At 40.1% G+C, this 16,367-nt stretch overlaps 1 protein-coding gene across 1 annotated transcript in view; it reads right to left on the bottom strand.

Annotated features, from left to right (window-relative positions):
* LOC117345727 (BPI fold-containing family C protein-like) overlaps nucleotides 1–8,615 on the bottom strand; it is an 85,589-nt gene extending 76,974 nt beyond the window's left edge. Inside the window, exon 1 of the mRNA XM_033914804.1 lies at nucleotides 8,571–8,615. The gene's annotated coding sequence lies outside the window, so the exon portion shown is untranslated. The remainder of the gene's footprint in view (nucleotides 1–8,570) is intronic.
* Between the last annotated feature and the right edge of the window lie 7,752 nt (nucleotides 8,616–16,367).

Genomic DNA, 16,367 nt, shown 5'->3' with positions numbered 1-16,367 from the left:
TTAGATAATAAGGGCTTAAGTGATCCTATTTTTTAAGGCCAAAAATCAGACTGACTGCTGTATTATTCTGAGCCAATTAAGAGGGTTTTTTTTAAAATGAGATCCCAGATAAACAATGCAGAACTCCCCATAAATTCGCGGGGGTTCCGTTCCAGGAACCCCCGCGAATCTTGAAAAAACCACTAATACGGTTTTTCATGGGGGAGACTGGGGAGAGCAGCCGGAGCGCCGGCGAGTGAAGGAAATCACTCGCTGTATGCTCCGACCGCCTCTTCCCGCACTAAAGTCGGGCCTTACCAATCAGGAGCTGCGTGTCAAAGCAGCTCCTGATTGGTAAGGCCCGACTTTAATAATAATAATAATAATAACTTTATTTTTCTATACCGCCACAATCTTGCGACTTCTAGGTGGTTCACAAAGAAGAAGAGCTGTACAATTTGCGAATTACAGTAGATGAATGCAAGGTGGTTGAAAGGAAAATTATACATAGCTTGAATTATAAGAAATTAACTATTTTACATCTTACAATTGAAAATAGTTGGACACCAGCGAATATCTTTAGTGCAGGAAGAGGCGGTCGGAGCATATAGCAAGCGATTTCCTTCACTCGCTGGCGCTCCGGCTGCTCTCTCCTGCCTCTCCAGCTGTCCTCGCCTGGTTGGCGGTCGCGGTCGGAAAATACTGTGAATGACTGGGACCGCCAACCGCGAATGACCGGGGGAACTCTGTATTACAGTAGCCCAGAATAGACTAAATTGGTGACTTGAACCAGTAACCTAAAAGACGTTAAAACAAAATATTTTTTTAATAGTGCGACGCTTCCATAGTGCTGAAAAGCATTTTTTTAATCAGTATGGTCGTTAAAAGATAACGAGTGATCTAGCGTAACGCCTCATATTTTTATCGTAGTAGCTATTGAATAATTTTGACCATTTAAATGGAGTATGTTTTTATTGATTTTATCATTAGGACTAGCAAGGGAAAATGTTGATTTTTCCGGATTGAGATTTAATTTAAATTTAGTGGTCCGTTGTTCTATTTGTGCCTGAATAAATGAGATCTGATTTTTTACTTCAGTCATGAATGATGTTAGAGGGAAAACAAGCGCATGGCCAATAATGGGGAAAATAGAAAAATTGGCCATTTTACCCCAGTGCACGGGCATGACCCATGTATGGATATTCTAAGGCCGCTTAACTGCAGTTTGCTAAAAGGACCCCAGTAATAGTGGGCAAGAAAGGTTAGCAAAAAAAAGTTTCATTTTTATTGGGCTAACCCAGTGCCCGTAAACGTTTGGGTTCTTTTTTGTTTTGTTTTTTTTTTTTTTGTTTTTTTTTATTTATTTATTTATATTTTCAAATAATTACATACAAAATTGTACAAGAAATATTGAATACATCTTTTCAATTCATTATTAAACAAATGAATATAACACAAAAAGAAAGAGGAAAATCTCTTAAATATAGTCCACCTGTGAAGGAGAGAAAAACTTAAGAAACCTCCTTGTGGGAGTCAAGGATCAAAAACTAATATATAATAAAAGGAAATTAAGCTCGAACATACATCATTCTTACCATTTTATGACCTCATTATACAACTTCAGTTTCAGTCTGGGCCACGGTAGGAAGCCCTTTACCTTCCAGGAAAAAACCCAATTGGGCCGGTTCAAAAAATATATACTTATTCCCTTGATAGGAAATAAAACACTTACAAGGAAACCTTAACTGAAAACTTGCCCCTAAAGAAACCACTCTTGTACGGTATGTAAGAAATTCTTTCCTGCGAGATTGAGTCCATTTAGATACGTCTGGAAATATATTCACCTTTTCACCTAAATAGGAGACCTGTTTCATTTTAAAGTATAATTTTCTTTTTTGTTTTTTTTGCTCCGGCACACTAACGAAGGAAATATTTTTCTGTGGCATACCCGAACCCCACTTCACCCCCCCCCCCCCGCAGCCTGCTCAACCAGTCAAACTACATGAAACAAAAAGTAAACAAACACACAAAAAAAGCAGAGCTCTTGAGTTGGCGATTCCCCAAACCCCCTGAAGGCCCTGACAGCACTGATCTGTATTTGATTGGCCAAGCAGCGTCTGCCTGTTGCCTGCTTAACCAATCAAATTCAGAGCAGTGCCCAGAGGGCCGTTAGGGGGTGGGGCAAATCCCCTGAAGGCCCTGAGCACATCCCACCGCTGCTATTATTTCCTATAGCCTACGTTTCACTTATTCTTGCTGTACATAGCATTGAGTGAATTCCTTGAAAAATATGCTAAATAAATGCCAATAAATAAAATGACAAATAAAATGCTTGCTTGTACCTAAATGCCAGAGATACACATGCAACCATGGAAACGATAAGTAACCGTTTCAGTGAGAATGGGAAGGTGGATGTTTCTCGTATTTCTTGCACTAGACTTATGGCAAGGGTGTCTCCTCTTAGTAGACTTTGTGAGCCAACCTTTTTTCCTCCTTTTTTTTTTGGGGGGGGGAAAAATGTCACCTTCGTGTGATGCTTAAAGGGACGTCATCGACCTAATCGGGGCTATTCTCTGCCCCTTAGGGCTGAGAGATTTTTAATACAGTAGGAATAGTAATTTGATGTAGTAATATCAACATCAGATTTTGTTCCTTTTTGGGGCATTTTCTCTGTTTCAATATTATGCATGTTTTTAAGTGTACCACTTAGATTTTAAGCAGTTTGTAATTTTATTAAATAAATACGCTTCTCCCCTTAGTGTGAAGAGGTTCAGCCTCTGGTATCCAGAGCAGATATTGTGATGTCATAATGCCTCATTCCACTAATGCCTAAGAGCCAACCTCATCAGTGATGACACAATGGCTTGATTGCCCCATACCTGGCTCACTTTTAATACATATAGCCATGATTTTGATTTCTAGAGACATTTGTCTTAAACTAAGGAGGACAAGTATCAGTGAACTCCCTGTTAAGATGTTTTGTTGTCAGCCCGGATTAGTAAGTAGGTCTCATTACATAAAATGGGACTTGTACTGCGTAGCATAAGCTAATGATGAAATAATAATTATTAACAGTAACTCATTAGATGAAATTGTGGAATTTATGTGCATATGTAAATATCCTAATCACATGCCCATGTATTTGATATGTAAATGATAGTGTGTTAACAAATTATACGAGGACATACAACATATAATATGCTCATATAATGATTCAAAATGTTGTGTGATTGTGGCACCCCCCCTCCTTCAAACCCAGCATGCGCCCCAAAAGAGGGAGAAAAAGCCTCAGACTAATGTAGCAGTAGAGAACCAAAAGGTCCAAATCAAAACTGCTTTTGATGCTTTCACTGGCAATAAAAACTCCCTCACAGAACAGCTCAGGTTTAGGAAAGGACAAAGTCACCCGGAGGCACGTTCAAGGACTTAGCTGACAAAAGACGACTTGAGCTCCAGCGCTGTCATGTCTTCTCCAATCTTCCCCAGAACAGCTCAGGTTTAGAAAAGGGCAAAGTCACCCGGAGGCACGTTCAAGGACTTAGCTGACAAAAGACGACTTGAGCTCCGACGCTGTCACATCTTCTCCGATCTTCCCAACAAGTGACCTTGTTTCACCAATGTTTGGCTTATCAGGGGAACAAACAATACAGCCTTGAAAAGTGCAGCCATGCTGAGACCACTTGTTGGGAAGATTGGAGAAGATGTGACAGCGTTGGAGCTCAAGTCATCTTTTGTCAGCTAAGTCCTTGAACATGCCTCTGGATGACTTTGCCCTTTTCTAAACCTGAGCTGTTCTGTGAGGGAGTTTTTTTTTGCCAGTTTTGATTTGGACCTTTTGGTTCCATACTGCTATATTAGTCTGGGGCTTTTTCTCCCTCTTTTTGGGTGCATGCACGATCACACAACATTTTGACTCATTATATGTAAATGATAATGCCTTATTTATCATAATTTTCTTGTCCAGCTTTTGACAGTTAACATATCCTTCTTCAGATCAGGACAAAATGGTTCTTTTACTAAAGCCACAGCAAGAGAGGCCTTAGTGAGCCACTTTCGTTAGCCTTTCCCGCGCTCTAAGACCACTTGTGCCACGGCTGGAAAATGGCACATGTTCACATTTTCCAAATTAACGGCCCCACGCTAATTTTGTCATTGGCTCGCAGCCATTTAAAAAAAATAAAAAAAAAGTTTCCACGTGAGCTCCCTACTGACATTTATTTTGTCGGCGGTAAGGCCCAGATTCTCTATAGGGTGCCAATATCAGCGGCCACCAATCGCGTGTCAATCACGCAATGGCACCCTACAGAGAATTGCACCTCTGCGAAAGATAGGTGCCGGAAATGTAGGCCTAAGTTTTCGGGTGCCTATCTATGCTGTGAATCGTGCCTACATAGACACTTTAGGTCACCTAACGCCACGCTCATAGTGGTGTTTGGCATCCTAAAGCACCTATGTAGGCATGACTCCAGCAGGTATTATTTAGGCAGTGATAGGTGATTTAATGGTGCCAAGCTAAACAGATGCTGGAGGAAATACAACATTTACAACAATTCAAGGTGGCTTCAATTAAAGATAGCTCCTCCATTCATAAGAAATTGGAACGATTTGAAAACTTCAATAGACGTTTGAACCTCCGTATCTTTAATTTTCCTCAAATTCCAGGTGCCTTGCCTTTAGATTTACAGAAAAGATATTTAATTGAAAATTTAGAAATTTATTCAAATTGTATTCCTCCAATAAATAAAATTTATTACCTACCGAATAAGAAGACGCCTGGAAGAGAAGAAGGTGAAAATGAGATTGAAAGAGAGAAAAGAGGAAAGATTAACGTGATAGATTTTGCAAATGTGACCGCTCTACTTGAACAAACAATAACGTCTGATACGGATAGAGCAATGCTCTTAGTATCATTTGTTTTTGAGCAAGATGTAAATATGATCATGAAATTGTTCTTCAAAAACTCTCAAAAATTATTTGGGGGACAGAAAATATGGATATACCCTGATGTTGCTAAGACTACACAAGAATGGAGGAAATAATTTCTTTCTATGTGACAACAGACCATAAATCTGGGAGCAACGTTTCTTATGGCATACCCCTGTAAATACTTGGTCAGATACTTAGGTGTTAAATATACTTTTTTCTCTCCTAATCATTTGAAGGAATTTCTAGATGTTAAAAAGATCTCCAAGGATTGAAGGACAATGGACGTAAAGGGCGCTTGATACATAAGCCTATAGGTTTAAATAATGCCTCTTAATTTTCTCTCATAATTTATTTTTGTTTGCTCACCCCCCACTATGGTGGCCTAAGAAGGGGATAATCTGTATGATTGTATAATGAAGTATTTTAATTTGTTGGTTTGTTTTCCTCCCTGTGTTTGATGGAACAAGATGTATTCTTGTGAAATTTGAATGTATAATTAAAAATAAATAATTAAAAAAAAAAAAAAAAAGGAGGCGCCCAGGGTGGTGGCCCCCCCTCACCCTCCTCTCTACCCCAGGTCCCACTCCTTCCGCGCCCCCTCCGCACTCCACATTTGTGCCTTCCCTTCCTATCCCCGTGCCTTTTTAAATCCTCATCAGTGCGAGCAGCTTCTCCAGCCTTCTGCTTGCACCGGTGTTGTCTTTCCCTATGATGTCACTTCCAGAAACTATAATTTTAAGTTATCCCAACTTTTCCAGTTTTTCATTATCAATTGCATGGCCAATCGTGTATTCTCTTTTTGATTTTATGCCAGTGTATGTGGTGAGCAAAAAAAAAAAAAAAAAAAGGCTCTCGTGAAGGTGAACACTGGACCCGACATGGTCTGTGTTTCGGAGAAACACTCCTTCCTCAGGGGTCTAAGATGTTGAATACTCAATCAGCGAGAAACCATACAAGATACAATGGTGTTATGTAAAGTTTGTAGCTGAATAGTTACATTGGGATCCATATGGTTCCTCGCTGATTGAGTATTTAACATCTCAGACCCCTGAGGAAGGAGAGGAAGGAGTGTTTCTCCGAAACACGGACCATGTCGGGTCTGGTGTTCACGTCCACAAGAGCCATTTTTTTTGGTTCACCGCATTTTATGGACTTCAATTAAAGTCCTTGATCCTTGTACATTTTTGTTATGCATTTTCTCTTTCTTGTTGTCCATCTACTCTCACTGCAGCTTGGTTGCATTTTTCTTTGGTATGCCAGTGTACGTCCCACAGTAAGCTTTTTTAACATATGGTATGCACGTGCTTGCGCTTACCGCAATTTAGTAAAAGGACCCTCGAAATGAGCAAGTTGTGATATTTACCAGAAAATATACATTTGTCCATCTTAATATTAATCATAAAAATATTCCAAAGAGATTCTGAAGGGAATGGAGAAGCATAAGAGCATAAGAAGTGCCGCTGCTGGGTCCATCGTGCCCAGCCGTCTGCTCACGCGGCAGCCCTTAGGTCAAAGACCAGCGCCCTAACTGAGACTAGCCTTACCCACATACGTTCTGGTTCAGCAGGAACTTGTCTAACTTTGTCTTGAGTCCCTGGAGGGTGTTTCCCCCTATAACAGCCTCAGGAAGAGCGTTCCAGTTTCCTACCACTCTCTGGGTGAAGAAGAACGTCCTTACGTTTGTATGGAATCTATCCCCTCTTAACTTTAGAGAGTGCCCTCTCGTCCTCTCTACCTTGGAGAGAGCGAACAGTCTCTCTTTCTCTACTAAGTCTATTCCCTTCAGTACCTTGAATGTTTCCATCATGTCCCCTCTCAATCCCCTCTGCTCGAGGGAGAAGAAGCCCAATTTCTCTAATCTTTCGCTGTTATTGCATCTGTCCAGCTGTTGTTACAATTTTCACACTAACAGCCTGCCTTACAATTCATTTTGCTGTAACACACTTTAACTTCTGTGCTTCCCCATCAAATTCCACTTGAGGTATTTAGGGGAAGGTAGGGCTTGCATACTGCCTTTCTGTGGCTTTGGCATTCAAAATGGTGGACACTGGAGGATTAAGTGACTTGCTCAGGGTCACAAGGAACAGCACTGGGATTTGAACTCGTAACCTCAGGGTGCAGAGGCAGCACCTCTTCCAGTGAGCCACACATAATTAAAGATGAATTTTACTATATATTAGGATGTTATAAACCATAGCAATAGACACAAACTCAGATCAAATACTCTAATATAAACTGGAATTTTGGGGCCAAAAAATTGGCCCATAAATGGGGGGTCCTGATTTATATTCGGGCCAATGCCCCCCTCCCAGATTTATTGCAGGCTGCCAACAGGCTCTGCACCTTGTCCCCCTTCCCTGCCCTATCCTCGTACCTCCTCTTCCGATCCCTGGTGGTCTAGAGGTGCAGCGGGAAGGAGCGAGCTTTCCCTGCTCCTGCCCCACTGCTAACCCAGTCAGTGGTGGCTGCCACAAAATCGGGTTTCTTCAGCCGCTGAGTAGTACCGAGTAGGAGCACGCTTTGGCGCTGCTGATCGGTGTTGACTGGCTTCCTGACTGGCTCGAGAATTTGCTGGAGCCAGTTAAGAAGCTGCTCAGCACCAAAGCATCGGTGCCACTCAGCGGCTAAAGAAACCCAATATCGTGGCAGCCACCACTGATCGGGTTAGCAGCGGGGCAGGAGCACTGAAAGCAGCACCTCTGGACCACCAGGGATCTGCAGAGGAGGAAGGGGGAACAGGGTACAGAGCATGGGAGGAAGGGGGGCTGGGTGCAGAATCTGGCAGGGAGGGGCTTGGGTGAAGAGCCTGACAGGGAGGGATGGAGGGCGGCTGGGTGCAGTGCCTGATAGGGGAGGGAGGGAAGGGGGGTGGGTGCAGAGCCTGACAAGGCAGGGCACTTGAATATTAATATATTTGAGTCAACCATTTTTCCTCCTTTTTGGGTGGAAAATGGGATTCTCAACTTATAATCAGATCGACTTATATTCGAGTATATACGGTAACCCCCCTAATGGTTAGAAACCCTACATTTTTGTAAAGCCTTGTCTTGTTAGTTCTAAAGTATCTGGTTATTTAAACCATAAAGTCATATAGCCCTGGACTGTGCTAAACTTTTCTGTGAGAATCCTTTGAATAACCCACCACAAAGAGAACAAGAGATTAATTCTTTGATAAAAACATCTAAATCTTAGATTTATATACCAGATTATCCCTAAAGATATAGGGCTCGACTTGGTTTACAATAAAAATATGTTTACAAAGATATGTTGATTTTAAGATAGATCATTAGGGATTACATTCTAAATAATGTTGAAACTGTCGTTTTTGGAAATTTTATGGAAAACCTGAAAGGAAATACACAATCGTATCTGAATGGGAAGGTCATTCCATAGGGCGGTCAATAGGAAGGAAAAAGATCGAGCAGTTTTGCTGGTTGATCGAGAACCTTTGATCGAAGGAAAAGTTAACCTATGTATATGAATAGTTCTACAACCCAAAATGTTTGAAGAGTTTAAGATTAAGGGTATCAGAGAGTCAAATAATCCATGAATAATTTTATAAACAATACAAGCACATTTAATGAAACTCATATAGCGGCAAAGGAAATAGCCATGAGCCTACCAGCTTCACCAATTCAAGCTTCGTAGAAACTTTCCAACTTTACCTTATGGAGACCTTGATTTCTTCTGCAGGTCCGAGAGTCTCCTTTCCTAACTGAACTGAGCTTTAGAGTTGCAGGACTATAAAGGCAGCTGTAAGTAAGGTTATAATTAAGTAAGGTTATAATTAATACAATTGTTATCATTGTCATCAGATTATGGGTGTAGATAGAGAAGTAAATGAAAGTTCAAACAACAGTGAGCAGGTGTTTGCTTTTCTGTACATTGTTTGATCGTTGATTTTTCACAATGAATTCTTTTATTAGTTCCATTTATTTACTTACCCCCCCCCCCACCTTTTACAAAACCGTAGCGCAGTTTTCAGCACCAACCACGGCAGTAACAGCTCCGATACTCATAGAAGTCCTACGAGCATCAAAGCTGTTACCGCTGCGGCCAGCCATAAAAAACATGCTACCGTTTTGTAAAACTGGGAGGGGGGTTAATTTTAGAAGTTAAAAGAACATAAAAGTGCAGAAATATTACCATACCAGACGCCACGTGTAACTAGATGAGGACATTACATTACATTAGGGACTTCTATTCCGCCTATACCTTGCAGTTCAAGGCGGATTACAAAAGAGCTAACTGGACATTTCCAGTGAAGTTACAACAGTTTTGGGGTTTTTTTGTTTGTTTGTTTTTTGTTTTTTTTTTGTTACAAGGGAGGAGAGGTACCTGGATTAATTCCGGAAGAACTTGCAAATTGGATATTAAATTGACTGTACGTTACTGTGTGATATAACAAATAGATTACAGTTAGAGTACAAATAAGATTACGTTACATTTCAGGGATCTGAATACTTGGTTGGTGTTTTGGGGAGGAAGAGATTATTTAAGTGGAGGTTTTGGGGGAGAATTTATCTAGGAGGAGGGGGAAGGTCATGTTCCATGACCCATGGAACGTTAGAACACCTGTTTCTCCACTGCTCAGTGGTCAATAATTTCTAGCATCAAGTCTGGAAAATGATGCAACAAATTCTAAAGGTGAAATTGCCCTTGTCATATAAAGGAGCTCTGTCCAACCTCTTGAACCAGGAATGGAATCTCAAGAGAATCGATGTCTCTACTCACTATTACGAGTATGTCTGTGGTGGTGAATAAATTTTTTTGAAAAGTAGGGTTTTGATTTCTTATCGAAAAGTTTTGAAGTCGTCTGTTGCCGTCAACAGGTTGGAGATGGAGTAGTTAAGTTTTGCTGCTTGCGTTGCCAGAAGGTTATCAAATATCTTTTTACGCTGAGTGCCCTTGAGTGGAGGAAAGGCAAAAGGGTTCAGAGTTCTTCTTTGTCTTGAGGTGAGGATCTGGTTTAGGCGGTTGTTTAGATAGGGGGGGCGGATCCATTTTCTCAACCTGGCCTCCTCTCTCCCACCTACTCCCATCTCTCCCAAGAAATGAAACATAGAAACATGACAGCAGATAAAGGCCAAATGGCCCATCCAGTCTGCCCATCTGCAATATCCACTATCTCCTCCTCTTCCTATAGGCTAAGGCTCTTTACACCTGCATTGTGAGGTCATAGAAATTTATGGTTATAGAAACATTGTAACATGATGGCAGATAAAGACCAAATGTCCCATCCAGTCTGCCCATCTGCAGTAACCTAAGAGATCTCACGTGCCTATCCCAGGCCCTCTAGAATTCAGACACAGTCTCTGTCTCCACCACCTCTTCCAAGAGACTGTTCCGTGTATCTACCACCCTTTCTGTAAAAAAAAAAAAAAATTCCTTAAATTACTCCTGAGCCTATCACCTCTTAACTTCATCCTATGCCCCCTCATTGCACAATTTTCTTTCAAATGAAAAAGACTCGACTCATGCGCATTTACATCACGTAGGTATTTAAATGTCTCTATCATATCTCCCCTCTCCCGTCTTTCCTCCAAAGTATATAGATTGAGATCTTTACTCTGCAATTGTATGGCTTTAATATGATCTGATTGTAAAAAAACCGCTTAGATAACCTTGATAGGCGGTATATAAAACCTAATAAACTTGAAACTTGATCTTTAATATATAACATTACCCCCCCCCTCCTTTTCTTCCTACCCTGTCTTTCCTGAACAGATTATAGTCCGGTATGACTACATCCCAGTCATGGTTCTCCGTGATTGCCATTATAACCAACGAGTACATTAAACAAAGAAATAGGTGTATGGAGAAAATCCCATAATGTCCTTCTATATTTTCTGGAAACAAAAAACCTCTTAATGGCTCCCAAATACTCAAGAGCCTACTTTCGTACCCTCTCTCCTTTGCAATATTAACTTCCTACCTAGCAGTGAGTTCAACATTAAGCATTTTTGTATCTTTAAATGCTCAGCATGGCTTGCATTGCCACCACAGACATACTCGTAATAGTGAGTAAAGACATCGATTCTCTTGAGATTCCATTCCTGGTTCAAGAGGTTGGACAGAGCTCCTTTATATGACAAGGGCAATTTCACCTTTAGAATTTGTTGCATCATTTTCCAGACTTGATGCTAGAAATTATTGACCACTGAGCAGTGGAGAAACAGGTGTTCTAACGTTCCATGGGTCATGGAGCATGACCAGCACAATGATAACTGATTACTATTCGGCCGGTTAAGTTTTACAGGTATCCATACGGCCCTAGCCCCACAAAAAAACAAAGGATTGTAGTGCCATCATTCAGAGAGATATCTCTTGACCATTCAGGTAATTCCATTTTTTCAGTTCAGCACCCGAAGCTATGAAATCTGCTTCCCATCGATCTGAGACTCCAGACCTCGCTTAATATTTTAAAGAAAGATTTGAAGGCTTTTCTATTCGGAGATGTGTTCTTCTAGGCAATTTAACCTTTCAAACAACGTAATGCTAGACTGTTCCCCGATGAAGAAAGACCTGGCAAAGCTTGAAGAATGGTCTGAAATTTGGCAGCTAAAATTTAATGTTAAGAAATGCAAGGTCATGCATTTGAGCTGCATAAATCTGCAGTTTAGGAGGTAAGGAACTTACGTATGTGCACGATAGAAGAGTGGTGTGATTGCATGTGATGATCTTAAGGTGGCCAAACAGGTTGAAAAGGTGACGGCGAAAGTAGAAGGATGCTCGGTTGCATAGGGAGAGGTATGGCCAGTAGGGAAAAGGAGGTATTGAAGCCCCTGTATAAAACTCTGGTGAAACCTCATTTAGAATATTGTGTACAATTCTGGAGGCCGCACCTTCAAAAAGATATAAAAAGGATGGAGTCGGTCCAGAGGAAGGCTATTAAAATGGTGTGTGGTCTTCGTCATAAGGCTTATGAGGACAAACTTAAAGATCTCAATATATATATTTTGGAGGAAAGGAGGGAGATGGGAGATATGATAGAGGAATTTAAATACCTACATGGCGTAAATTCGCATGACTCGAGTCTCTTTCATTTGAAAGGAAGCTCTGGAATGAGAGGGCATAGGACAATTTGTATACCTTATTCAGATCTATGGTAACTGGGCGACGTTGTGCTTTCGTCGTGAATGAACCACAGACGTAGCAGAAACTATCTGGATGATCAGTACAATGTCTTACGACAAGGCATTGGTTGGTCCATGAAAATATGACAATAGAACCCAGTTGGATATCTCTATAACATGACTTATTAGTACCTCTGAAGGTGAGAGATCTAATTGGAATGTGATTCCCACTGTGCTTAAATCAAAATCCAGTCTTGACTGAGATGGAGAAGGCTCTTCAGGTGCTGGATCCTAAATTACCAGTAAGGTGAACAGGCCAGTTTGGAATAATCCTGGTTAGAGATCAATAACAGAAGCACAGTATCCATTGAGAACAATGGATATTCAAAGGTATATATACCCGTCTAGTGCTAGGGTCTCCCCGTTTCATTGGCACTGTTAGATGGTCACCAACATGCCAGCAACCATCCAGTTATTTTCCAGAGTCTCGTTGTTTGCTGATATGACTTGGTTGTTTTCTGGGCGCTTCTCGCCACAGTTGCGGTACATTCCTGTGTAACTTTCTTGATCATTTTGCAGTGGCCTGCTAAAGGAGCATATGTAACCCTTGAAGGTAGTCATTAATGCCAGGTTTACGTTCATTAAAAGGTATTGCCAGCGGTTACTTATCTGACCTTTGTTTTTCTGCATATCCAGATGAATTAACAGAACAATGCGACATTATTTAACAAGAGAACTTGGAACACAAACAAAATGCAATTCGATTTGATTTTCTGGAAGGTTAAAAAGGGATTATACTGTATAAGTACTTACTCTATGAAAACAAGGTCACTGCCAAGTCATGGAGATGAGCAATGGCTCAAGGCGTATGCAAATTATTTTTAGATTTATGACTAACCACCGAGAGTGGGTGTTTGTCTATCTTCATCGATTCACTGGTTAAATTCATACCTCTTTACTTGACCTTCCTGGAAAAATAATTAACGATATCATTCATCAGCTTAGATTCCAAAGGCATTACCCTCTTAAATATTGGCCAAGAGTCACTCAGATCTTACTGATAGAAGCAGAAAAAGACAGCAGATAAAGGCCATATGGCCCACCCAGTCTGCCCATCTATATCATCTCTTATTTCCTCCTCCTCCTAAGAGTTCCCACCTGCCTGTCCCATGCATTCTTGAATTCAGACCCAGTCTTCATCTCCACCACCTCCTCCAGAAGTTATTTACACACATCTACCATCCTTTCCATAAAGAAGTATTTCCTTAAATTCCTTTTGAGTCTATCTCCCTTCAACTTCAGCTTAATGCCACTTATTCCAGAGCTTCCTGTCGCATGCAAAAGACCCATCCCTATGCATTTATGTCATGGAGATATTTAAATGTGTGAGCAAGGAAACTGAGAGGCACGGTAACTGTTGGACCTTGATCCACCATGATGAAACATAAAGAATGATTCAGAGGGCTTCCTTCAGCCACCTCAATGGTGACACAGTGCCATTTTCCATCTCAGACTTCGTGGTGTGCACATATGTTTTGGTGTTATACCTGTTTGCTGTTACCGATCAAGGGGGAAGCAGTTCCCCACACCCTTCAGAAGCAGATATTTATCCAAGTCTAGACAGGCTTGGGTCAAAATCATATTGTTCACTAGATATCTATCCTCTAGTTATTATGAAATCAGCTCCTATCAGTTTTAAAAAGCAAGTTTATGAACAAACAATTACTTTATTACATAAAGGAGAATTTCCGAAAGAGGCCATATCATTATTACGCCAATAACAAAAAATCCAAATGAATTTTTGTCTTTAATTACTAATTATAAACCAATTACTGGTAAACTTCTCACTCAATATTCGCGGGGGTAAGGGGCAGAGCCGGCCTACGAATATTAAAAAAACCACGAATAATATTTGGGCTGGTTCTGACCCACCCCCGCCTTCCCGGACCTTACCTTAAGCCATTTGAGACCCCCCCCCCCCCCCCCCCCCCCCCGGAACCTTAGCTGGAGGTCTAGCGGGCTTTCAGGGTTAGGAGTGATCTTCCTATGCTCCTGCCCTGTGCAGATCACTCTTAGGAAATGGCTGCCATGAGCTCCCGTCATAGTCCTGAAAGCCCACTAGACCATCAGGTAAGGTTCCGGGGAGTTTCAGAGGGCTTAAAAATAGCCTAAAAAATTACAATCGATTAAATTTAAAAAAAAAAAAAAAATCACGAATAACCGAATCCGTGGATACTGAAACCGCAGATTCAGAAGGAGAAGTGTATTCTATTTTTTGTAAAATTGATGGAAGGTCTGGTTAACATTGAATTGATGCATTATTTGGATCAATTTTCTATCTTACATGACTCCCAACTGGTTTTCATCCCCTCCATAATACCAAAACAGTTTTAGCTTCTTTACTGAATCATCTTCACAAATTATTCAGTATAAGTATGAGTGCACTGGTCTTACAGTTTGATCTCATGGATCATGGAATTTCTGATTAAATGTTGAGATGCAATTGGTATTTCAGGTTGTGTTCTCCAATGGTTTGAAGGGTTTTAAAAATATTGAACTTATCGGGTTCGTAGTGATGAACAATATTCTCATGTCTGGAGTAACACAAGTGGAGTCCCGCAGGGCTCTCCACTTTCTCCCTCACAGTTCAATGTTTATTTGGCATCCTTAGGTAATAAACTACTGTAACATGTCTAGGCTTGAAATTAGATCGCTAGGCAGATGATATAACTATTGTAGTCCCTATTTCTTCCTTAACATCGGATACTCAACATTTGATATTATAAATAATTATGTTTGTTGAGCAATGGTCAAAAGAATTTAGACCAAAATTAAACTCTAATAAGCTAATAAGATTAAAGAAAATTCTTCAACTTTGAAAGGAATTAATTATCCTATCATTACAGATCATTTAAATAAAAGTTCATATCATTTAAATTTTGCTTTAATTGGATTCCTGAGACTAAAATAAGGTGCCAAAATTTACATCTGTTAGAAGTTCTGGCATGCAAGTTGGGTGTTGGGTGTGTTCCCCCCCCCTCCCAATTCTATAACTGCATGCAATGTTTGGGAATGTAATGAACTGCCCATGCCCCTCCTCCAAATTAGTGTCAGTCCATGCCAGTAATTGATCATTAAGTCAAACAAAATATACAGGGGTAACTCTTACACAATAAGGTTACTGTTGAGTGACTAAAGAAATCGATAGCACAAAAAATAAAGTCACCACACTCATCAATATGCTTAGTGAGCTTGTTTTTTGCTTAGAACTCTGCTCAGAGACATGAAGGCTGATTACTCGGCCTCACCTACCAATCATTGCAGTGTTCAAAAAAGCTTTTGAATTTTAAATTTTCTTTTAATGCGCTAGCTTATCCGCTATGCTAAAGATATTAATATTTTCATAAGTTTTTGTGAACTATACAAAATGACTTAACTTTGAACAGTGACTGGTTCCTGTTCAATAGTGAATGGTGAATAGTGAATAGTGAATGGAACCAGTCACTGTTCAAAGTTAAGTCATTTTGTATAGTTCACAAAAACTTATGAAAATATTAATATCTTTAGCATAGCGGATAAGCTAGCGCATTAAAAGAAAATTTAAAATTCAAAAGCTTTTTTGAACACTGCAATGATTGGTAGGTGAGGCCGAGTAATCAGCCTTCTTGTCTCTGAGCAGAGTTCTAAGCAAAAAACAAGCTCACTAAGCATATTGATGAGTGTGGTGACTTTATTTTTTGTGCTAGTAATTGATCATTAGCATAAATTGGGTTACCTTTAGAGAATCTGGGGGTATGTTACTGTATTCCTCAGAACCTCTTATTTAATCCATTTGGAAGAATATCATTGAAAATGCGTGCTAAAGTTGGTCACTGCAGAGTAACATCATAAACTGCCTTCAATCAAAGTATCTTAAATAATGCTGACAGTCATATTTAGGGCAGTGTCTGTTCAGAATTAGGACTTCTCTAATGAATTGAACTATTTTGAATATCTGCAAGAAAAGAACATCATTTTGTGCATAGTAGATGTTGGACTAGTAGGAAGTGGAGGTGAAAAATGAGTCATATATTGGAATGAATGACCAAGATAATTACTCTTAATAATGATTATACTGTAATACCAGTAATAATTTAAGTTGAGGGTAAAGATTTAAATGTATTTGATTTCTGCCCACGCCTTTTAAGTTATAAATAGAATAGCAGAGAAAGATAATAATTGCCTTAGTCTTCTGTTCCCTGTTCTTAATTGTTATGTGTCTTTTTGCTGTTATGTATGTTGCTTCGTAATCTGTTCTGGGCTCCTTGGAGAGGACGGGATATTAAATACGGGATATAAATTGAATTAAATTTATTTATTTATTCAGTTTTCTATACCGTTCACCCA

Source organism: Geotrypetes seraphini, chromosome 11 (genome assembly GCF_902459505.1).
Source record: "Geotrypetes seraphini chromosome 11, aGeoSer1.1, whole genome shotgun sequence".
In the NCBI taxonomy this organism is placed as follows: domain Eukaryota; kingdom Metazoa; phylum Chordata; class Amphibia; order Gymnophiona; family Dermophiidae; genus Geotrypetes; species Geotrypetes seraphini.
This window is presented reverse-complemented; position numbering and strand designations above follow the sequence as displayed.